The sequence below is a fragment of the Macrotis lagotis genome, chromosome 4, assembly GCF_037893015.1.
Source record: "Macrotis lagotis isolate mMagLag1 chromosome 4, bilby.v1.9.chrom.fasta, whole genome shotgun sequence".
Taxonomy (NCBI): Eukaryota; Metazoa; Chordata; class Mammalia; order Peramelemorphia; family Peramelidae; genus Macrotis; species Macrotis lagotis.
Window position 1 is genome coordinate 155,466,591 of NC_133661.1, and position 25,909 is coordinate 155,492,499.

The window sequence follows — 25,909 nt, forward strand, 5'->3', positions numbered from 1 at the left end:
CCACTGAGGTACAGTACCTCAGTATAATTCAGTTTCAAAAAATTTCTTGAGAGCAGGGTAGGAGAGGAAGAGAGCAGATGAATATTGTGTTTCTGGGAAGACAGAAGGATCTAGGAGGGAAAGAGGGATTGGAATTGGAGGGCTAGAGGGTACTAAAGACAGCTGTGGTAAAATTTAGGGATGGCACTATATGTAGCATAGATGTGGTCAGTAGGACCATATGGGGTGTTCAGGAGAACTAGTCCCTTTGATAGGGGACTTGCTGGGCCCTTTTCAGGGCTGCTCATCTACCTTTAGTGTCCACCTTTCACCAAACTCTCACATAACTCTAAGAAGCTGTAACATGTGCAGTGGTCATATCCTAGTAAATTATTTTGGCAGATGGGCTAAACCAGATTGAGTGAAACTTATAAACATCAAACTTGTTGGTGACTTATGGGGGGGATATCTATCCCAAGCATGTGAAGTCTTCCCCTAGTGGAATGGGCAGATGAGAACAATTTATTCCAATGGACATGAAGGTGACTGAAGCAGGTGTTGTGGAGTATTAAGAGCCTGGTCAGGCATTGAAGACACCAGAGTCATCCACTGCATCCTAGGCATTGCCAGTTGTGATGTTTTTGTTTTGTCACTGAACCTTGATAACTTAGGAAGAGAAAATGAGACTGATGACTTTGTGCAACTCTGTATCACTTAAATCCAGTTCAGTTGGAGTGAAGACATCACCTGTGATATCACTGGTCTTCTTTGAAAATGAAGGTCAAGGGGCAGCTAGGTGGCACAGTGGATAGAGCACCAGCCCTGGAGTCAAGAGTGCCTGAGTTCAAATCTGACCTCAGACACTTAATAATTACCTAGTTGTGTGGCCTTGAGTAAGCCACTTAACCCCATTTGCCTTGCAAAAACCTAAAAAAAAAGAAAAAGAAAATGAAGGTCAAGCAACCACAACAAAACATATAGTTTTGATAATTAACTCAACCTTTACTCCTCTCAACTTATAACTGACTTTTCCTTAATAATTCTTTACCTGTGTTCTAAGGCAAATTCAGAATCAAAGAATCAGAGAGTTAGAAGGAATCGAGAAACCCTCAGTAGCCATCTAGGCAACCCAAACATGAAAGGCATTATTATCATAATAAACTAGATAACAGGTCATCCAGTATCCTCTTGAAGACCTCCAATTAAGGATAGCCTGTCTTTTAGCTATTTGTCTTGTGTGCAACACTGCTCTTGATTTCTTTGAAAGTAGTAGTATTGTTTGACTCACTTCCATTTAGTAATATTGAATTGTTGATATTGAAAGGATAGGTCTTTGTTTTCATGGAAAGCTTGGAGTTAGGAGAAAAGCTTTTCAATTTCTTAAAAGTAATCCAGTTCATTCTTCTAATATTCAAATTGTGGTCCATCTGTGAATATTGACCCTATACATATAGTCAGACAATTTAGAAACCTAGGAAAAAGACATTCTTTATCCAAATAACTCTCTTTAAGGAGAATCTAATATCCTAGAGATTGGTGAAATAAGTACAATTTCATCCACATATTCTTGGGATAACTTTTCTTAGTTGGAGGTCTTGATGTACTTAATATTAATTTGATCTTCTACTGTCCTCCACTATTTCTCTATATGGTGATTCTACTCATAATTGGCCATCATTTTTCTTAGATTTTATTTTTATTATTTTAAAGATGAAATTATTTCCTTCATATTTTCCTCCTCTTCTCTCCTTTTTTCCTTTTTCTTCACAAATTCTGATCTTACCCATAATGAATCAAGTCAACCAAATTAAGAATAACTCTCAAATCAATTCTTTTCCTGTATGTAAAAATCTATTTAATTCTATATATTATTTGTCACTCACAATGTTCAACACCCAGCTACAAGTGTTTTAAAGATTTTATTTATTTTGTGTTTTACAATTTTTCCTCTAATCTTATTTCTCCCCCCCACCCCACAGAAGGCAATTTGCCAGGTTTTACATTGTTTTCATGGTAGGTATGGTATACATTGATCCAAATTGAATGTGATGAGAGAGAAGTCATATCCTTAAGGAAGAAACATAAAGTATAAAAGATAGCAAGATCAGACAATGAGATATGCTTTTTTTCCTAAATTAAAGGTAATAGTCCTTGGTCTTTGTTCAAACTCCACAGTTCTTTCTCTGGATACAGATGGCATTCTCCATCGCAGACAGCCCCAAATTGTCCCTGATTGTTGCACTGATAGAATGAGCAAATTCATCAAGATTGATCATCACCCCCATGTTGTTAGGTATACAATGTTTTTCCTGTTTCTGCTCATCTTGCTCAGTTTCAGTTCATGCAAATCCCTCCAGGCTTCCCTGAATTCCCATCCCTCCTGGTTTCTAATAGAACAATAGTGTTCCATGACATACAATTAACCCAGTTTACTAAGCCATTCCCCAATTGAAAAACATTTACTTAATTTCCAATTCTTTGCCACCACAAATAGGGCTGCTATGAATATTTTTGTACAAGTGATGTTTTTACCCTTTTTCATCATCTCTTCAGGGTATAGACTCAGTAGTGGTATTTCTGGATCAAAGGGTATGCATATTTTACAAATTTTTTTTTAAGAAAGTGTTCATGATACACAGGCATAAGACTTTTGTGCAAATCTTCTTAGAGTATGTTTATTCTAGTGAGATATCCTTCATTTCTTTTTCTTAAATCATCATCATCACTTTTTTTCATCTTTGTTTTGAAGCAACTACTTATCAGAATGTATATTGATTTCATTTTGATGATCTCCCTATGTTCTATGAATTTGGTGTAGAAGTTACACTTATTTTGTGGTGGTCTTTCTTTCAAATTCTTATCATTAATATGTGATGACCAAATGTTTCAAGAAATAAAGTTTCTTATAGCTTGTGGGCATATAATAAAACCCATACCATGAGCTACTTTCTTTACTTCTCCAAGGAGTACTTGTGAGTCAGCCTTCATTTAGGCAGCTCTTCCTTCTTTCTTCTGATTTCATTTATAGTGAGACTATAACTATTGATATTATTTAACTCCTTCACTAACATGTGTGCTCACTGGTAACTGGACAAGGATCTTAGATATAGAGTATCAATACTCACATTAAAGTTTGTTGAAACTAAAAATTGTGTAATTCTTATTACCTATTGTCCTCCTTTCTATCACTTTGTTCCTATTCCTGGAAAAGCACAAGACAGTAATATTTAAAAACTTTTCTTTGTATTATGGGTTGCCATGGACAAAATAATATCAGTGACAGGTGGCCAGCCTGTTAGTAGTGTGCCTTTCCAAAATTAGCTAGATTAGTCCTAAGGAAACAGATTTGGTTTATTACCAGGGCCATCCTGGAGGACTTTTCAGTTTGGTAGAAATTTCTAAAACTTTTTACTACATAGACAGAATCCAGGATCACTTCCACATTACGATGAAGCACTTAAGCAAGCCAATTGATTAGAGCATTCATTAGGTTGCTTCTATGTACCAAACACTGTGTTAAGTGCTGGAATACAAAGAAAGTTAAAAGATAGTACGTGCCCTTAAGGAGCTCAACGTCTAATGAAGAAGACAACATGCAAACAACTATGTACATATAAGTTATTTACTGGATAAATTGGCTATATTTTCCAAGGGAAGGGACTATAATTGGGAAAGGCTTTATGCAGAAGGTGGGACTTTAGCTAAGACTTAAATGAAGTGAAGAAAACTAGGAAACAGAAATGAAGAGGGAGAGAATTCCAGGAATGAGAACAGCAAGTGAAAATGCCCAAGTTTGGGACATGGAGTTTCTTGTTCTAGGATCAAAAAGGGATCAGTGTTACTAGAGGGCATGTTACTTGGGACTGAGAAGTACGTAAGAACTTCAAAAAATTAGGAGCTAGATTATTAAGATTTTTGAATATTAATGAAGATTTTATATTTGATTTTGGTAGAATAGAGGAGCCACTGGGGTTGAATAAAGAGGGGAAGGGAGACATGGTCAGACTTGAGTTTTAGAAAGATCAGTTTGACATCTGAGGAGAAGATGGATTGGAGTGGAGAGAGACTTAAGGCAGGAGATCAACAAGAAGGCAATTTCAATAGTAAGATGTTGAAAGCTTTCCATCAGGGTAATGGAAATGTTAGAAGGAAAGTGTAGAGGAGAAATACTATGAATGGACAGGTCTGGAAAACTGATTGGATATGGAATGTAAGGAAATGAAAGAGAATGTCAAGGATGACACCTTGTGAGCCTTATAGACTAGGAAGGTAGTGGGGTGGGGATAGTAATAGGCATTGTGGTGAAAGATAATGAGTTCTATTTTGATCCTGTTAAGTATAGAACATACATAGAATTCCATTTAAAAATGTCCAATATTCTGATGATCTTGCTGGGATAAGATATTCTTCTGATAATCCTTCATAAATTAATAGATTTGCATAAGTCTTTCATTAATCAATTAGTGATCAGTCCATAGCCCAGTTTATAAATAAAACAGAAACTGCTTTTCCCATAAGCTTTCTTCCCTTCCCCCGCCATACCCCAGAGGCTCAGAGGCTTATTAAATTAGCATCTGTTTTACTGAAGGTACAATTTATTGACTGTAACAAACAATACAAGGACTAGTTAAATATTTCAACAACAGTATTTGTCTGTGAGGAAGATCACAGCTGGAGTCACCTCTATCATTTGCAAATGCTGACTTTTCCATAGGCACTGAAACCACAGCTCCACCCATCAGCTCTCCCAAGATGGTGGTCAAATTCTCTCAAGAATTCTCATCCAGCTATATTTTCTATAACACATCTTCTCCACAGGATACAAATTAAACTCAATCGTCTCAAGAAGTCTCGTTATTTTTTTCTCCCCTAAGATGACAGTTAATTTAATCACTCTTGGGAAAGAGGTTCATTTTGGTCATTTGTCTCCATGTCTCACTCAGTGTTTCTTAAGTGACAACTCTCTTCAGAATGATCATTAAACTGTAATTCCTCAAGATTCCGTTCCTTCTTAAAGAAACAGTTTCTAAAATCTCAGTCTATTTAAGCTGGATGACACAGATTTTTATAGATGCCATGATTTTACCAAGACCTCTTTGCTACCTGACCTCATATATAAGGATAAGGGAGAGTCTTTCTATTATGATTTGAAGGATTTGGAGCTGAATGAAGAACACTGGATTTAAAGTCAAATAGATCCAGATCCAAATCCTATCCCTTCTGCTTACTAGCTGTGTGATCTTAAGCAAATAACTTCTCTTTGGGCCTCAGATTCTACATCTGACAAATGAAGGGACTGAATTAGATTATCTGAACTTTAAAATCCCTTCTGGTTCTAATATTCTGTTTGACTATAAGCTCCAAGTCTCCTTTATCCACTATAGTCCACAGAATTGGATGTTTTACTATGAAAAACTCATTTCTTTGGATTCTTCTCACCCTTTTAATGGTTGTTTAAAATTCAAAGACTCTTGGGAGCCAAAGAAGATTCACAATGAAGTGACATCAGATCATGGAAGCTAAAGGCCCAGAGGGGGAGGTTAGAAGAATAAAAAGGGTTCTGGAAGGGAGTTGACAAATCTGCAAATCAAACAAAAATTTTTGCGTTTTTACAGTTGTGACTAAATCAAATCTTGCCCCTGCTACATGACTTTTCTGCCATGACTAAGCCTGGGATGAGACCTGAGGCCTTAGTCTCTCTTTCCTCTGACTCTACTGAACCCAGGGCCCTGGGACAGGCAGAGACCCCAGAAAGAGGGGACAAACATTTCAAGAATGTCCCTGTGACATTCCAGGCCTTGTTTCCCCTTTGGGAACAGCTTTGAACAGAAGAGTCTGTCCAGGCCAAAAAGCTTCTGACAGACGCTTTATCAACTGCTGTCGCCGGCTTTATCTCGAGGCATAATGGCAAAGAAGAGAGGCACAGTCCTCAAATCTCTGTGGTTGGAGCATTCCCCAAAGTCTCTTTCTTGTCTGCCCTGAAGGGTTCCTGTACCCTGGAACAATACATCCCATGTCAGTCCTGCCAGGCTGTAGTGGCTAATGTCATTCAGACCCGTGGGTATTTCTTTCCCAGGGGCCCCCAGGCCAAGCCCACGCGGGCACATCCAGGCGGCAGCTCAGGCCCTGCCTGGCGACAGCCCGTCTACCCCTATTCCAAGAGGGAGGGCTCCTCTACCCATGAGCCCTAGCTGTTGGGTCCTGCCACCCCCATGGGTCTGTCTCCCTACCTTCTGGCGCCTTCTTTCCAACTGTACCAAGAACAAGCCTAGAGGCCATGGGGTAAACCCCAGCCTGTCTAAACCCATACTGAAATGTCAGGGACAAAAGACATTAGCACAGAGGGGTCTGTTCTTGGAACAATGGGTGCTGTGTTGTTCCAGGGTGAAGGGGCAGGCCCAGGGCTGGTCAAATGTTTATTCAGAATTTTCACAGAGTGGGCAAACATGTGTGTGAGTCTGTGTTAGGATGCGGGTGGGTGGGTAAGAGAGGGAGCCCAGCCAGGGGACTACAAGACCTTAAAGGAACAAATTGGCAGGAGTCTTATCATACTCCCCAACATATTCACAATGAAGTCAGATAACCCTCTTCAGGACTGGTAATGTTCAGCTGTTGTTTTTTTGAAAAAAAAAATTACAGTTTTCCTCCCCATCCAGAAGCCCCACCATTAGCCATCAATAAAGGCAGCAGAATGTCTAGAAGTGAGAAGTCCTATTGGTCCACTTCCAAATATCAGTATCCATATTGCTCTTTAATCTCTGGGATGGGTTCATCATTGTCTCCCTTCTCCATCTCATTCTACTACACATATATTATAGGCATGATCACACTTTAGACCTCACCATCTCATAGAATTATACCACTTCCAAGATGGAACCTTGGAATTCCATTCTCTGATTGTGTTGTCATACCTCCCACCTCTTTCATTTCATCATTAACAACCTGTCTGACCACCCCTCAGTCTTCTTTTCTGGATCATATCCCACTTTGTCTCTGGATATAATCCAAGGTTCTGTCCTATATTCTCTTGTCTTCTTTTTCTGCATTATTTCTCAGACACCCTATCAACTCCCAAAGGTTTAATTATCACCTCTACACAGATGATTCCCAGCTCTATCTATCTAAAACTAAACTCTCACGTGAGCTCCAGTTGCACACCAGAAATTGCCTATGGGACACTTCAAACTGGATGTCCCATAGGGCTATCACACTTATATTCAAAATAGAACTTATCATTTCTTTCAGATCCATTCCTTTGTCTAAGCTTCTCTACTTCTGCAAATGAATCCATCCAGTGTTCTAAAGAAATAAGTTCACAAACTTGGAGTCATCTTCAATTCTTTATTCTGCTTCATGCCACTGATCCAACTGGTTGCAAAATCTTGTCCATTCTATCTGCAAAACATCCTCTAAGTCTATCCCTTCTTTCTACTCAAATTAGTATTACCCTACCCTAGTTCAGGCTTTCATCATCTTTTGACCAAATGATTACGACAGATTCCTAATTTGTCTTCCTGCTTCAAGTTTCTCTTCTATCCAATTCATTCTCCACACAGAAGCTGGTGAAATCACTTAAACATAGATCTGGCCATCTCCTTCCTCTGCTCATTAGACTTTGGTGACTTGTTACCATTGACCTCAAAGAGAAGTCTTTCTTTCTTGCATCTGGCTTTTAAACCCTCACAATCTGATTCCTACCTATTTTTTTCCAACATTATAAACAGGGCCACATGGTTGCCAGACCACATATAGGATACTCATTCTTTCATTTTTGTACTTTTACACAGCTTGTCTCTCACACCTTGAATTCACTTCCCTCATCATTTCCATCTCTTAGAATTTTCTGGTTTTTCCTTAAAACTCAGATCAAGCAAAATTCTACATGGGGACTTTCCTAATTCCTCCAGTTATTTGTTGTAAGATTTGTATTCTTTTGTGGGTTTTTAATGTTGGTACCTGGCATCTACCCACATAGAAGGTAAACTCTTTGAGGACAGTAACAGTTTTATTTTTGTCTTTGTATACTTGTTGATTGATTGGATGCCAATGAACAATGCTACTACTAAGTGGGCTTGTGATACACAAGCAAGTTCATGAGGCAAGCTCCCTTTCTGCTCCCTTATATTGCTGTGACTGGTGAAGAATAGGAGGGCAGTTTTCCTGGTCCAGGAACTTATCCAGGACACAGAATGGAGACCAGAATCTTCTTTCCTAGCTGAGGGATGAAAGGAGAGAAATGCCTTATTAGATCAATTCCCTTTGCCACAACCCTCCAGAGGACTTTCCTCAGAAAATCCATCTGAAGGAGTTCTCTTTTCAGGAATTCATTCCCTCTATACTTAGTTGTTCTTCGAAAGAACTAAATGAATTATTAGATGCCTCCCCCCCACTCACCCCCAAGGTATATGAAAAGAAATTCACAAAATGCCCCCCCAAACTGAGAACCCTCTGAAGAAACCAGGTATCTCCAATTAGACTAGGATAAAAATTATTATTATGGACAAAGGAAATATATTGATTTTTTTCTTTGTGTCAAATTGTAACTCATAACATTAAATTGTTTAATGTTGCAAATCTTTGCTTGTGGTGTAGGCTGCCCATATCTCAGAATAGGCATGAGAAATAATCTTGGGAAGCAACTAGCTTTGTCCTTTTCTTCTTCCCATTAAAAAGTTTTAAAGAAGAAGGAACCTTGGTTATTTGCTTACTGGGTCCAGCCACCTCACAGAAATCCTCACAATGGAAAGATAAATGAAAAGGGAGGAGGAAGAGGACTCCCTTCCAGCCCTAAGACTGGGCAGAAAGTGCTGGTTTAAGTGGGAGGTGCATTGCCCAGCCTTGTGAGAGGGTATAAACAAATGCAACAATCTCAGCATGAGGTGATCCAGAGAAAAACAGCATAGAGTAGAAAACAGAAACTCATTTCAGTAGTCTTAAGGAAATGCTCATAGACCCTTTGTATGTATGGAGGGTTTAAACTTGGATTAAACAAAAAGGTTTCAAGAGACTGGAAGGAACCTGATCTGGAAGCAACACAATAAGCCCCTCTAGGTCTGTTGAGAGTGGGATTCTATGAAATAAGCAGTACCATCCACTGGAGAAGAGCTGGAGTTTGGGAAACATGGGAGTTGCATTATACCTGTAGCAAGAGAGCCCACTTGACCAAAACAGAGGAGAAACAGAAATACAGCAGAGCAATGAAACAATGATGGCGGTCACAAATTAGAGAATAGCTGCCTCTGAAAGATTCTGCAGTCTCCAGGGGATCATTGACAGGGAGATTATTGTCTAGTCATTTCAGCCAAGTCCAGTAACCCCAGTTGGGGTCTTCTTGGCACAGATACTGGAGTGGTTCGACATTTTCTTCTCTGACTCATTTTATAGATATGGAAACTGAGGCAGCCAGGATTAAGTGATTTGCCCAGGGTCACCCATCTGAGACTGGATTTGAACTCAGGAAGCTCAGTCTTCCTGAGTCCAAGGCTTATGCTCTATCTATTGCACTACCTTAGCTGTCTCTGATAGGGAGGAGTAACTACAGATTTCCTTCCCTTATCGGGGTGCTCTCCAGGCCAGATTTTTAGTGAAAGAGACTGGAGATACAAGGTCAGCCTGCATGTACTGATCCTATGCAGCCCCATCAGTGAAAATGATAAATTCTTTCAGAGATTCTGAAAGTTGAGCCAGGGAACATGCCAACCAGGAACACACATTTGCTAACAGTTCAAATCATCTGTTTTATTAGGCGAAGGATATTTATATGAGAACAAAGTGTATTTTCTAGCTACACAGTCACTCCTGGGTCAAAGAGTCTCTGACCTCTGAGATACACAGTAGCATAGTATTGCTGTATCATTTGCCAACTGGGAAACGCACAGGGACTGTTGGGGACTGAAAGTCTTGGCTGGAACAACCCAGGGATAAACCACATTGTGATCTTTTTATATGCCAAGTAGAATGGCTCAGCATAAACAACTCAGAGGGAATGGCTGGGTAAGGACTGAGCATTACAACTTAGGTGAACATCAAGGCTTAAACAGATATACTTGCATTGTAAGGCAATTTTAAGCATTAAAATATCTCATATCTTGATAAGAGTCTCTATATATTAAATAGACCTCAATTATAAATAGATCCCTATTTAGACATCATGGTCTATATATTGAAGTTGTTCCCTTGGGCAGGTATAACCGAATTAATCTCTGGAGGAGTGATTTACTAGGAGAGGAGCTCAAAATTGGGTCCTTTCTCAGTCCTTTATTTTATAAATAACTATTTAGAAGCCTTGTGAGCTTGAATGCTTGTGAAAGGACCAGGTTGTCACTCTTGGGAGACTGAAATTTTACCTTAATGGATGAAGGGGATCAGAGAAATAAGAGGTTCTTGATAGGTTCATTAAGTGAAGGACAAATATCCTATATGTATTAGCAGGATGCTCCTGACACGGGATTACATCTAAATGCCTGATGGAATTCTTAGCAAGAAATGACCTAGCCTAGGGGGACAGAAATGATGATGAGGTGTGAAGGGGAAGTAGGAGGAGCCTTTGCCTCAGCAGGAAGCCTAGAGAACAAGGGAATGGCAGCTTCAGTGGCTCCTTTCTTAGAACCCTGACCTCCAATTCCCCACCAAAGCCACTGTGCCTTACTTTTGGGTTTCTTGGTTAGGTTCTTTTGTTCAGAGTTGGAAGCTCTATTCTACAACTACTCCTGGCCTAGAATGTTTGGGAGGGTGCCCAGGTTAGGCCACCCACAAGCAATCAATGGCAAGAGACTGGTTGACTAATTGCCTCTTTAAACTATGCCTTTTCCTGAGTCAATGTAATAGAAGGTGGAAGAATTCTATTCTCTGAAATCAGAAGATCAAGATTCTAGTGTGACTTTTTCTCAAGTCACTTAATCTTTTTGATCTTTCCTTGTCCTAAAAAAGGGAATTCCAACCTCATTTCCCACTTAGCTCTCTGGGTCATTGTGAAGATCAAGAGGAATAATGGATTCAAGGAGTCCTTTAAAAAAAAAACAACCAAGGCTATTCTAAATGTTAGAGTTGAAAATGAACCTTAGAGCAACAGTAGCCCAACCACCTCATCTTGCAAATGAAGTAGACTGAGGTCCAGGAAGAGGCAATGTAATTTGACCAAAATCAGAGAGATAGTGGCAAAGTTTGGATGATAATCTATTAGCTCCTGTTGCACTCCCCACTCCAACCCAACTGGTAGGCCACACAATTCCAATCTGGTAAGCACTTTGTATGTACAAATACTTCGGGGAAGTATCAAACATGGATTTAATCTGCAGTTCTAGGAAGGAGAGGTTTCTAAACCATGTGATGTTCTGGGATTTATGGGCTGAAGTGTTGAATACCCTGGCATGGGCTCCTGCTCCTCTCCCTGAAGCCCATAATTAGGATGGGGGTGGGTGGGGGGAGGGGTGGGGGAAGAGAACAAGGATCACGTTCAGACTTGGCCTGCTCTGTCCCGCCAGCTTTCTTCCCCACCCCAAGCTGGTGCAATGGAAGCCTTGGGACAGAAGGGAGCTGGGTTAGAAACCTAACTATTCCTTCCTTTCCCTCCCCCACCCCCACTTTCTCTTTCCAAGTCACACACCTGCCCCCCATCTTCAATGATGGCTAATATCCTTTACTTTACTCATGTCTCTGACCCAGCCCCCAACCACATCTCTGCCCCAGTTCTTGACAGTGCATCACTGACTATTTCTTCTCACCATATTCTTAATCCTCCACCAATACCCCCCAACAGTGTCCTTTCATTTCTTCCCACCATACCTCTCAAAACCCCATTCCTGACTTCCCCCTTTATCTCTGACTATCTCAACCCTTCTCAACTGGATTGCTACCCTTTTTCTTCTCTCCACAGTAACCTTGGTGGTCCTCTGCCATAGTCACTCCCACCCTCCCCCTTCACATCCATCCACCTTGCTACATCCCTCCTCCAATCCTTTACATCCCTCTTTGCACCCCCTTCCCTTACATCTCTGGCTTTTCCCCTAGGCTCTAGAGTTTCTGTTACAATCCCTGTTTCACCAGCTTTAGTCTGAAGGAGCAGTGGAGAGGGGCCCCACCCAGCCCCATCATTAAGGGGCCATGCTGGGACTTGTGGCTCTGTGGGCCTCAGGGAAGAAGAGGCATCAGCTGTGAAGTCAACTCCTTACTTTAAAATAAAAACAAAGACACCTCAAAAAATCTCTTCTGTAGGTCATCTACTACTAAACAGGATATGCAAGGGCTCCCCTGAATTTTGCCATGGACCCTTGTACTGAAAGAGTGTGAGATGAAGTCAGATTGTGAGGGTTTTAAATATATATATATATATATATATATATATATATATATACATATAAAGCTACATATCTATATGTGTATAAATGTGTCTATATGTGTGTGCATGTATAAATGCATACCTATTTATACAAAATACACAATTACAAAATCATTATCCTAGCTCTCATTATTAGACATCCAGCAAGAGATTCACATTTTCCATTCCAGCAATATTTTAAATACATAAAATTCCCAGTTTTCTGTTGCTGGGGAAAAGTCCTGTCATACAATTCAAAAGATCAACCTTTGCCATTTTTCTGCTGGGAAAACTTGGGCAAATGACTTAACCTCAACTCTAATTAAGAATAATCCTATCAGCTCTTCTCTCTCTAGAGGTGCTCTGAGTAGCAATGAAAATATGTGAGAACATGCTTTGAAAAGTGTGAATAAATCTGCTTTGACTTAGTTTAATTTGTGTTTAGTTCTCTTGGAAGGCTCCAAAACATGAACTTTGACTCATTTTAAGAAGTCAAGTTGGTGAACAGAGGAATCACTTAGAGGGGAAAACCTTGAGTAAGCTGATCAGGCATCAACTGGGATCAGTGGAAGTATGGTGCAAGTATCTCTTTTGAAAGACTCTTGAGGGAGCCCTTGGGGACTTGGATGCCAATAGGAGAAGGGATAAGGGGCAAGTATTAGGCATCTGGGGACATTTAACTCAGAATGAAGAATAGAGAGTTGTAAGGTAGAATGCAGGAATAGAAGCTTGGAATTTCAAAGTTGGAAGCAATTTCACTGGCCACCTACTCCAAATCCAAGACTATTCCTAAAGTGCAGGTCAAACCTTCCCACTACCCTACGCTATAAATTCCCATGCTTCTCTGTCAAATATGTCAAACATAAGCTACTCTTTCACTGATCCCAACTATTGGTAACTTTATTGTATTCTAACTTTATGTATATTAAATTATATGTGTATATGTACATATAATATACATATAAATGTATTATAAATGACAAATGTATTATAAATCACTTTCCAGTCTCTACAATGCAGCCAAATTATACTTTTTGCTACTCCACAGCCTGGACAAGCCTTCTCCCATTAACACATTTTTGCATACTCTGTCCATCATATCTGGAATTCATTCTCACCTCACTTTCAATTCTTTTTTTTTTTTTTAGATTTTTGCAAGGCAATGGGGTTAAGTGGCTTGTCCAAGGCCACACAGCTAGGTAATTATTAAGCGTCTGAGGTTGCATTTGAATCCAGGTCCTCCTGACTCCAGGGATGGTGCTCTGTCTACTGTACCACCTAGCTGCCCCACACTTTCAATTCTTAAAAAAAATATCCCTCATTTCCTTCAAAACTCTGCTTAGGGTCTGGGCGGCTAGGTGGCACAGTGGATAGAGCACCTGCCCTGGAGTCAGGAGGACCTGAATTCAAATCCGACCTCAGACGCTTAATAATTACTTAGCTGTGGGGTCTTGGGCAAGTCATTAACCCCGTTTGCCTTGCAAAAACCTTAAAAAATACAAACAACTCTGTTTAGGTAAAACCTATCTTTTGTAATCTGACCAGCTCAGGCCAACCTGACTCTGCTACTCATGTTGCTGTCTAAATCTTTTTCAGTTGTGTCCACTTAGTCAAGAAAAGATACCGGAATGGTTTACTATGTCCTTCTGCAGCTCATTTTACAGATAAGGAAACTGAGGCAAACGGGGTTAAGTGACTTGCCCAGGAATCACTCAGTTTGTAAGTGTCTGAAACCAGATTTGAAGTTATAAGTAGATATAAAATTCTCTCCTCTTAACTCCAGGAGGAGTTCCCTCTCTTAAGAATATGGCTACATGACATATCTTCTTTGTTCCAGGGTCCAACCTTCTGACACAGGAGGAAATGTACATACAGGCATTAGGTGGGTGGGGACAGGGGACCTAATTCCCTGTGGTTGTATTTAATTACTGTTTGGGAAAACTCTCTTCCAATTTCTAATAGTCTGTGATACCCTAAGATGACAAAAAGACAACGTTGAAATGATAGGATCACCCTGTTGATCTTGGCACCTGACTCAGAACAGTTGTAGTTATCATTCTATTTTCCCTGTTTGATTTGGGTTTAGTCTTTGTTTCCCCCTTTGACTTTCTCCCTGTTTTCTGATTTGGGCAAACAGACTCCTTCTTTGACAACTCCTATTACCCAGTCACTCTAGGTAATACTGTACCATCTAACCTGACCTAGGATCCCAAAATAGAAGCCATAAGTCTTTTTTTTTTTTTTTTTAGGTTTTTGGCCAGGCAATGAATGGGGTTAAGTGGCTCAAGGCCACACAGCTAGGTAATTATTAAGTATCTGAGGCTCGGATTTGAACTCAGGTACTCCTGACTCCAGGGCCATTTCTCTATTCTATAAGTCTTTTAATGACTTCAAATAAGCCACATCAAAGTTTCTTTCTTTAAACATCTTGTTCAATTTGTGTTATCTGTGAAGACTCTTAAATTCCCCCCAAAACAACATCAATGGATTAAGAATAGTGTCAGATGACCTGTATTCAAATCCTTCAGCTTTAATACCATTATCTGAATCACTTTTTGAATCTGCACCTCAGCTTTCTTATTTGTAAACTGAAGGAGCTGGACTAGATCGAGTCTAAGACCCCTTCAAACTCTATCTCATAGATTCTAGAATAACCTTGCCTAGTTCCATCAGTGTGATTAACAACAGTGTACCAGGAACATTTGAAGAGGGCAAAGATATGGATGGGGGGCAAGAAAGTGATCAGACCTGAATGATGGAAAAACAAAAGATGGGAGTTCTTTTTAAAGCAATTATGAATTTGATAATACCTTAAAATGGATTTGCATGTTACTCATCACAATAGCATCTGAATACACTTGAAAGGTAGTAATATAAATATGTGAGAAATGATTCATCCATTCTGCATGTTTGTTCATTTATGATACTGCATCACATGCATATTTTGATGGAATTAAATAAAGATCAAAGTGCCAGTATTTGGAACATATAGACATTCTCAAGGATTTATAGATTCAAGCCAGCTTAAAAATCATTGAGATCAGTGTAAGCATTGTACCTGCCAATAACTTCAATGGTTTCTATTGGGAGAAAAAATACATTGAGATGAACTGCCTTGTTTTATAGATGAGAAAACTGAGTCTCAGAGAAATGATCTGGGTTGCTCAAGGTCAAATAAGTAATCAAATCCAATTCTTCTGACTTTAGAGACTATGCTTTTTCTACAGCACAGGCAGCTTGGTGATGCAGTGGAGAGAGTGCTAGGCCTAGAGGCAGGAAGATCTGAGTTCAAATATGGCCTCAAATACTTATCATCTATGACTCCAGTCAAGTTATCTAACCTCTGTTTGCCTCAGTTTCCTCAGCTGTACATTGGGAATAATTATAGTCCCTTTTAAAAAGGCCATTGTGAGTACCAAATATAGCACACTGACACATAATAGGTGCTTCATAAATATTTATTTCCTATCTTCTCTCTTGTACCTCCAAGTCTTCTGTAAACCTCTTGTAATAATCGCAAGGTTTCCCAGGGTTTTGCTGCATTTAGATTAGGAGCCATAGTCAGAGGGCAGTAACACAACTACAGCTTAACTATGCTTTGAATGCTTTAGAAATCCAGGCAAACTGGGTTTCTAAATCCATACATGATTACTTGTTTTATTTTTGCTTTTTAAACTAACCAGTTAATCCCTGTTTTAAAGCTGCTTTCTAGCTGACTATGGTCAATTAATGAAATTCTAGCTCCCCCTGCAGCCCTCAAGACTGCACCAATCATCCTGCTGTCTGGGCAAGTTTCTTTAAAAGCTCTCTTTTCCCTTTTACCTCTGCACCCCACTCTCACCTCAGTCTACATAGTCTATCAGTTCCTGCTTATACAGCTTCACTCATTATGACCATGAAAGGAAGGGGAAAGGAATAAGCATTTATATTAGTTCAGGCACTGGGCTGCTTTACAAATATTATCTCACTTGATCCTTACAACAACTCTCTGAGGTTAAGTGTTGTTATTTCCCCATTTTACACTTGAGGAAACTGAGGCAAACAAGTTACTTGTCCAGGTAATAAATATCTGAGGCTAGATTTGAATTCAGGTCTTCCTGACTTCACGTACAGTGTGTGACTATTTCAAATACCTGTACATTTTATGCTTATCCACAGTGGATAATAATAGCTCACTTTTTTAGACCTCTTTAAGGATTTGCAAAGGGAACTGGGTTAAAGCATCATCCTCAATAAATCAGAGAGGGTAGTATTTCTCTAAATTCTTTCTTGCCCTCAAGACCATTAAACTCCCTGGGATAGGAACTTTGATTTCCTCCCTAGGGTTGGATGCTCCCAAAGAGTAGGGACTGTACCTTCCTCATTATATGACAAGAGACCAAGATCAGAAACAATATGTTCTCCCTCTGCTTACTTCTTTCTTGCCTTTATCTGCTTAGCACCAGCACTAAAGAAAGAAGAGAGAGAGAGGAATTGGCTAAATTAAAACTGTTATGTAGCAAAGTGGGCAAGATACATGCAAGGTTCAGTGTCTTTCTCATAATAGATAGTCAGTATATAATTATTGAGTGAACTTGCCTAAAAAGGAATTGAAGAAAAGGCAAAGATGATAAGAAATAATAATTTCATTTATCCTGTACTTTATAAATATTATATCATATGCTCCTGATTACACCTCTTTGAGGTAGGGCAAGCATTATTAAAGGATTGGCCAGTGAACTTTAAGATAAGGACATAGTGATGACAAAGATGCAGCAAGACTTCATTAAGAACAGGTAACACTAGAGTAACCTCATTTCCTTTTTAAGACAGGATTATTGAACTTTGATATCAAGAGAACATTTGAAATATAGCTTAACTAGATTTTAGCAAAGCATTTGATAGAGTATCTCATGCTATTTTTGTGACAAAGATGAGAAATTGGGGATCTGGATCAGTACTTTGTAAATTTTTTGGTCTTAGGACAGTTTTAACTCTTAAAAATTATTGAAGACTTTCCCTCACAAAGAGCTTTTGTTTATGAGGATTATACCCAATTATATTATATCAAATTTAAAATTCCATATTTATCATATTATGAATTAGGATCATAGTGTTATCATGGGAATAGCTTTCCCAAATTCCCTGAAAGTGGGAATCTGACTACTGAGTTAAATAATGATGCAATTAGATTCAGAAATGATTGCATGATAGGATTCTAAGAGTGGATCATCAATGGCTCCATATTGATTTGAAAGAAGATCTTCAATGGAGGATCTCAAGAATCTGTGCTACTTCATAGTTTATCAATGACTTATTTCAAAGCTTAGATGACGTGCTCATCCTAGCACTAGGTTAGGAGAGCTATATAATACACTAGATAACAAAAAGATCTTGACAGGTTAATCTCTTGGACTGAATCTAAGAAGATGAAATGTAATTGGGCTAAATGTAAAATCCTAGAATTAGCTTCAAGAAATTAACTTTAGAAGTATCAGACAGGATTTTATGGCTAAACTCTAAGGGGTCTCGGGGATTGCAAGCTCTATTGACCTCAACAGTGATACAACAGCTAAAAATGGTTAATGTGGTCTGGGGTTTCATCAAGAGATGAAGCATCCAGGAAACAGGAGGTCATCATTCCAGTATATTCTTCCCTGATCAAACCAGATCCAAGTATAGTGTTCAGTTTGGGGCACTATATCTCAGGAAAGATACTGAAGCTGGAGAACATACAGAGAGATGGGCAATCAGGAGAGTGAAAGTTGAAAGAACTGAGATTGTTTCGTCCAGAGGAAAAAAAGGACTTACGAAAGGATATGAAGATCAAGTTCTTGAAAGGGGATAATATAGAAGAAAGATTAGACTTGTTCTCTTTGGCCCTACAGGACAGAACCAGGCTGAACAATGGGTAGAGGTTGTAAAAAAAATAAATTTATGCTTGATATTAGGAAACACTTTCCACCAATTTGCTGTCATTGTTTGGTTGTTTCAGTTGTATCCAAATCTTTGTGACATTGGTTTTTCTTGGCAAAGATACTAGAGTGGTTTGCCATTTCCTTGTCCAGCTCATTTGATAGATGAGGAAACTGAGGCAAACAGAGTAAAATGATTATCCCAAGGTCATATAGCTAGTAAGTGTCTGAGGTCAAATTTTAACTTAGAAAGATGAGGCTTGACTACAAGCCCTTCTAGTTGCCCCTTCCAAACAATTAAAGTTACTCAAAAGTTGAATGAAATATCTTAGCACATTGTAGGTATTTCCATTCACCAATGTCTTTAAGTAAAGGTTGGATACTTACTTTTTGGGTGTGTGGATGTGAAGACTCTTTTTTTCCCCTTGGAGATTGAATTACATGACCTAGGGGTTCTTTATAACTCTAAAATCCTATTATTTTCTAAGTTTTGTAGATGAAAATTGTAAGACTCAAGGAAACAGAAGATTTGCTTCAGAAGAGGCTATTTTTTTGCTTCATTTCAAACCTAACCTTAATCACTGAATGAGCATTGCCTCAGTCAAACTGAGTTCAGGTCTATTTAAAAAGGTCAGGGTCTCCCACTGCATTGGGGCCATCTCCAGTTGTCTTGACTTTGGTCTTGCCACTGGACCCAGATGACACCAATAAATGAGACTGGCAGCACCTTGACTACTTAAATCCAATTGACTTGCAAGTCATGACATCACCTCCCTGATGTCATGGTCCACTTCGAGAATGCAGGGCATACAATAATATGTCTACTGAATGACAGAACTGGATCTCAAACCCTACATCTTCCATTAGAGCTGTAAGTAGCCCTCACTGTATCTAGGGCAAATATAGTTACAGATAATGGTGCAGTTGCACTGGGGGGAGAGGCCATTCTGATCCTTACAAAGTCTAAGCCTCATTATCAAGGGAGGATGGTAAGGAAGAATGGCCTAAAGAGAAGTGATTGAATCCTGGGCAATTATGCTGCATACTTCAAAAAGATGAGAAGGTATTCCCTACTCCTAGAGGTGAAAGCATACCCATCCCATCTTGTTTTCCTAGGGCAGATTCTGTTCTTCCTATCTTAATTCTAACTCTACCTTTGGCTTCAAAGGCAGTGCCATCTTCCAGAACACTACAATTGCCTTCTCAAAGCCACAGGACTTCTTTTTGCTATGAGATAATCTGTACAATCTACATCTCTTGAAGAAGATTAAATTACTGTCTTTCTTTGTTCCTCTCTGCCCTCTTCCCCCCCCCCAACCTTTGCTCCCTCCAAATTCTACAGGATATAAGAACTAAGATAAGATCTTTAATAGACTCCAACTTTCTGATCATTCTCCAAATCACCAACTCAAGTACTAAGAGAAACACAAATGACTCAGGAATGTAATGTTTCAGATGGCATGAATTAATATATGCAAAGCACTTTGAAAACCTTCTATTGCTATATAAATATTACTGCTGCTGCTGATTCTTTGGGACTGTGGTGAAGACTTGAGGCCCCTCTAGGGGTCATTGGATCAAGGTGATTGTTCCAGGCTTTATGGCAAACTGGCAGCTGATTTATGCACTATGGCTCCGAGAGGGAAGAAGAAAAGGAAGATCAATGAAATCACAAGCCTATAGAAATCTAGCAGTGTGACCCTGGGCAAGTCACTTAATTCTGCTTACCTAAGTTTCCTCATCTGTAAAATGAACTGGAGAATTGAAAACCATTCTAGTATTTCTGCCAAGGAAGTCCCACAAAGGGTCACAGAGAGTTTGACATGATTGAAACAACTCACCACCCCACCGCACTTCTACTAGCATCACTAAGACTAGAAAGATTAATTTGAAGGATTTGGGGTTGGTTGTTTGAAAACAATGTATCCCTTTCTCCTTCAACACAGGCTCTTAAAATGTATAGTGTAGTGTAGTTCCCAACCCTTCTGAGAACAATAACCCCTTTTTAATGTGGAAATATTTCAAGGATCCCCCAACTTAATAAGAGAGGCTGCTGGGTGGTTCAGTGGATAAAGCCTGGGACCTAGAGATAGGAAGACTTGAGTTCAGATCTAACCTCAGGCACTTAAGTGTGACTTTGCTTACATCACAACTTGTGTCTGCCTCCTTTTTCTCTTGTCTGTAAAATAATAATAATAATAGAAACTTCTTCCCAGAGCTATTGTGAGGAACAAATGAGATAATATTTGTAAAGGACTGAGCAAACTCCAAAGCATTATATAAATACTAGCTGTTAATAGCAGTTGTAGTACCTATTAACCAAGAAAACATGATAACCAAAAGTTAAACATATGAAAATAAAGTTACTGTGAATTAAGCCATGCTTTAAAATGCATTTGAATTTTATTCATCACAGCAGCATATGCATTTAAAAACTTGTCCTACATATTTGTGCCAGACAGATTTATTCAATCAACAGATGGTATTCTGGCTTATTTATGATCCTAAACTAAAATGAGTATTTTGTGGAGTTAAATAAAGATTGTAGAAGGAGTACAGACATAGACAGAGTGTTGGGGGCATAGTAGGGAAGATTTACATTCAGCTTCCACCTCAGATACTCACTAGGGGTGAACTTGGGCAAATCACTTAATCTCAGTGCATCTCAAGTCACAACTCTGGGAACCATCTACCCAGGAGAGGCACCTGGGGCAAAGTGGAACTCTAGATTTGGATTCTAAGGGTCTTAGGTCAAATTTCACATCTGCCGCTTAGATTTCTCTGATCAGTTCCTTCATTTGTAAAATGAGAGAGTTGGATTTGATGATCTCCGAGATTCCTTCCATTTCTCAATAGATAATCCTATTATCTTAAGATCTACTTATTTTATGCTCTTTGCCATCTAAAACATATTCCCATATTAACGCTCAGAGCAAAACTCATGATCTTCTGAACATCTATAGAGTCATCCCTTTCACGTAGCAGGGGTTAGGGAGTGGTACCTTTCCCCCTTCTCCCCTACTATGATCTGGAAAATCTGTCTAAATTTTTTGACCCTCCCTTTGTACTAGAGAAGAATTCTGCATTATTATGTATGAAAAGATAAACTATGCTGATATTACACAATACTATACATATAATTTCTGAATTTCTAAACTTTTTCTGTGTCATCTGCTGGCCTTTGTGTGACATCTACAACTTTTGCAAAACTCCACCCAAATTCCCATTTGCTTCCTTATGCCAATCCAGGATAGAAACTGAGATAGGCAAAGTAGTGATAACTGTAGAATAACTGTAATTCTATGAGTCTCTGAAATCACAATGCTCAGCAGGCCTATGGATTCCTTGGATCCCTGGCAATGATCCCTGGAAACCATTGAAAGTCACTGAACAGAAAGTACCCCAGGACTAGATATTATTCCCTTAGGGCTAGTCCAGTTTGGGGGTGAAGGTGGATAAGAATTTTACATTAATTATATATAATTAATGAATTATTTTTACATCATTAATGAGACATAAGGCTCAGTGGGTAAAGCCTTGAACTTGGAATCAGGAAAACCTGAATTCAAATCTGACCTTAAATAATCACTAGCTATGTGACTTTGGGTATATCATGTTAACTCTGCCTCAATTCACTCATCTATAAAATGAGCTGGAGAAGAAATGACAAACGAGGCCAGAATCTTTGTCAAGAAAATCCCATGGACAGTATCAAGGTCAGTATAGTCTTTAGGGTCAAGAAGTTAATAATATGATCATTCAGAGTTTATGAAATACTTCATATATCTTGAACTTTCCCAGCCACTAAGTGGAGTAAGTTCCACACGTATTATCCCCATACTTCAGATGAGAAAAGACACAGATAGATATAGAGAGATAAGGGACCAACAATGGGATTATGGGATTTGGACCCATTCATATTTGTACCAAACACTGATTTTTCCACATCATCACCAGATACTAATGAGAAGAGCTAATATATTTTGTGAATCCTGTGGACTTTCAGAGAGGTTAAGTGATTTTCCCAGGGTCAGTGTCTGAGTCAGGATTGTGATCCAAGGCCTGAGATGCTCTAGCCACTACACCGTGGCTGCCTCGTGATGAAATTTTCTTGCTGGACCACACCCAGGTATAATTATAGATTGGGTCACTGGTACTGAATGAGCTTATGGAGGCCTCATCTGGCATCATGCTCACAGACTGGGCAATTTAGGACTCATAGAAAAAGGCATCACCTATGCTCCTCCCAGAAAGCAACATCACTTTTTGTTTCTATCTTCTTTACCAGTTTTCTATCTCTTGGTGGTAATAATGCCCATAATTCGCAAAGCCCCCAGACCTAGGAAACCCTAGTTGGAGCTACAGGAAGACTAGAGAAAGAGGCCTTCAGGGGAATGGGAGACTCTTCTGTCATTGTGGAGAGAAGGGACCACAGGCCCAAACCTAAGGGAAGTATGCATCCCTTTAGTAGGTCAGGGTTTTGCTCCCCACCCTTAAGCTGTACCCTTCCTGCTGCCTCCTCAAAACTGTTCCCCATTCCCACCCAACAGCATACAAGTAGACAAAGGCCTGGAAAGTCTGCCTGCCCATAGAAAGTTTCCATCCACAGAGCATAATTATGACATGCCCAGCCCTGTGTTTATTTAAAGAATGAAAATTACTGTGGCAGTCAGCCTTTTTGCCAAGTTGTAGGAAAAATGACTTACCCCCAGTTCCAAAGTTGGTGTCCCTCAGGGTGCCACTACTTGAGAGAGGCCAGGAAAGATCAAGAATTGGCAATCCAGATTATCAAGGAGTTAGGTAGTTTAGGAGCTGGGGTCCAGACTGAGGTTGGAAGGGTTGCCTCTATGGGACAGGAGAAAAGGCCCTCATTTCTCAAAAAGATCTTTCCTTTTACAATTGTATTATTGGAAATTGAGTCTTCAGGGTCTTGAAGGACTTCTATTCTACAGGCAGGCACTCTGGAAATGCAACAGAAGAACTTAAACTCTATTTTAGCCAACATTTTAATTGACAGTGAGGTCCTTTGAGAATGGGTTCGGAAAGAAACCATTAGGGATTGAGAGGTTAGACAAGGGTTGCTGCCAAAAGGAGAGGGAGACTGAAAGGGAGGTGAGGCTGCCTCTAAAGACAGATTTCCACTCTTTCACAAGGTCACCCAGGACAAGCCTAATAGAATAGCCTCAATTCTATTTGTTCTCTCTCTCTCTCTCTCTCTCTCTCTCTCTCTCTCTCTCTCTCTTCCTCTCCCCCTCTCCCTCTCCCTCTCCCTCTCCCTCCCATCCTCCCTCCCTCCCTCCCCATCTGTCTCTGATTTCTGTCTCTTATTTTTCTCTCTCTGCTCTCGGTTTCCATCTTTGTGTCTCTGTTTTTGTTTGTCTCTACCTCCTCTCTTGTTTTCTCTCTCTCCTTTCTCTCTCCTCCTTTGTCTCTGTGTTTCTGTCCTTGTTCCTCTCCTCTCTCTCTCTCTTCCTCCTTTCTCCTCTATGTCCTTTTCTTCTTTCCCTCCCCCTCCCCTGTCTCTTTTTCTATTCCTGTCTACCTTTCTCTTTGTTTTCTCTTTCTCTCTGACTGTCTCTCCCCCTTTGTCTCTCTCTTTCTGTCTATGTCTATCTGTCTCTCCTTTCTCTCTATCTTCCCTCTTTTCTTCCCACTCTCCATCACTCACTCTCTTTGTCTGTTTATGAGATACTTATTTTCTAACAGGGACCAGCACTTTGCCAGAACAACACTAGCATTGGCTCTAAATTGCAGTTCATAGTAAAAGTTCAGTGCAGAGCATTTAACAAGTTTTGAGGGAGTTTTGTGTGTCTGAGTGTATATGTGTATATTTGTGTGTGTGTGTGTGTGTGTGTGTGTGTGTGTGTGTGTCTGTGTGTCTGTGTGTGTGTGTGTGTTTGCAGGAAAGGTTAGGGCACTTCTTTTTTACAAACCCAGAATAATGGCAGAGCTAGAGAGGACCCTTGTGTTCCCCTAAAAGCACCTAAGGGTCATTTTGTCCAATCCTGCACTCCAGTTCTGCTTGGTTTTATTTATGAGGAGGCCTGTCTAAGAGTTGGAAGAAGTGGCCTGGGATTATGGGACAAAGAATTCCCTGACTTCCACCAGCATGGTTCTGGGAAGGTGGTCCCAATGTCTGGGCATTCATCCAGAAACCTGAATGGCCCTTCTTTTTGTCCATTCATTTGTTCCTTTTCATAGAATGTTAGATCCGGGATAAACATTTAGACATAATTCTAATCTGGGGGTTTTTGCTTTGTTTTGTTTTTACCTAGGTTTTCCTAAGTTTTTTTGAAGATGGAAGAGAATAGATTATTCAACAATCCAATAGTGAGTTTATCTATGATTCTTAGAAAAATTCTAGAATGTTCTATTAAAAGGATATTTTGTGAACCCTTAGAAAAACAGTGATTGCTAGGAAGCAGCATGGCTTCATCAAGAATAGTTCATAAAAGACATAGGACCTTACATTTAGAATTAGAAGTCACAATTCTATAATACCTTAGGTATTGAAATCCCTAATTTTTTTTAAAGTAGGAAATGAGTCTAAAGAAGTAAAGTGATTGGTCAATGCCATATAAATATTAAGTAGCAGAATATAATATTGTTTCTCTGCTCCATGTTTGATTTGCTTTCTTTTTATTTTTGACTGAATAGCTAGCTATTCAATGAAGCATTTTGACAAAGGCCTTCATGTTATTATTCTTGTGACTAAGAAAGAGATCTAAACTAGATGTTAGAGCAGTCTGGTATATTCAGAATGGATGAATGTCTAGACCCAAAGAATGTGTGTCTACAGTGGAGGGAGGTTTCTAATAGAGAACTCTGGATAAAGTGTCTCTTCCTCTGTTGTTCAACATATTGAATAATGACTTGAGTGAATGTGTCTGGCAGCCTCATCACAAAAGCAGATAACTTGAAGCTGAAAGGGTTAATGTGTTAGAGCATTGTATTCACAAAGATATCTCATGATGGAGAAAAATTGTTTGTTATATAGGGGAGATTAGGGGCATTTTAAGACCAACAGAAAGATGGAGTTGGAAGAGGACCTTAGAGATCTACTAAAATCATAGATTTTTATGGACCAAATGAGATGAAGTCACATTTGCCCAAGGTCATGGAGCAAGGTAGGGGACAGTAGCTAAAGAATCTAGGTAGATTGACTAGAATCCAAGTCTCCTGACTCTTAATACAATACTTTTTCCAGTAGATTGTACTATCTCCCTACTTAATCCCTTTGGTTCTTTTTTTAAAAACTGTCATTTAATATCTTTTTTCTGAATATTCTTTTTTTATTAAATAACACTTTTCCTTCCCTCCCATCTTTCTCTCCCTCAGAAAAGAAAATGAAAACCTTTGAAACAAACTTACAAAGTCAAGCAAAACAAATTCTCACATTGACTATGTCCAAAAATGTCATTCTCATTATCTCTGCATAGTCTATCACTAATCTGATGGTGAGGGGAGAGTTTCATTGTCAGTATTGTAGAATTGTGACTGATGAGAGTTCTTAATTCTTTTGAATTTGTTCACTTTTATAATACTGTATTATACTAATTGTGTAATTGTAGTATACTAATATATAAAGACTAAGAAGTCTTAGTAGTGTTTTACCTATAAAAAAAATCTTAAAACTGCACTAAGACTTTTGGGACACCATATTCACTTGCCTCTACATTAACTCCAAATCACTTTAAGCAACTCTTCCCTAGTTTCTCTG

At 39.3% G+C, this 25,909-nt stretch overlaps 1 long non-coding RNA gene across 2 annotated transcripts in view; it reads left to right on the forward strand.

Moving 5' to 3' along the window:
* The window catches only part of LOC141520066 (uncharacterized), a 57,534-nt gene that overhangs the window by 25,943 nt on the left and 5,682 nt on the right, over positions 1–25,909 (forward strand). Inside the window, exons 1-2 of one of the 2 annotated variants that reach the window (XR_012477532.1) lie at positions 21,779–21,905; positions 24,465–24,519. The exons of the other annotated variant lie outside the window; for it this stretch is intronic. This is a non-coding gene — a long non-coding RNA (uncharacterized LOC141520066). Of the gene's footprint in view, positions 1–21,778; positions 21,906–24,464; positions 24,520–25,909 lie in introns of those variants that run through there. 2 annotated transcript variants of the gene reach the window in all.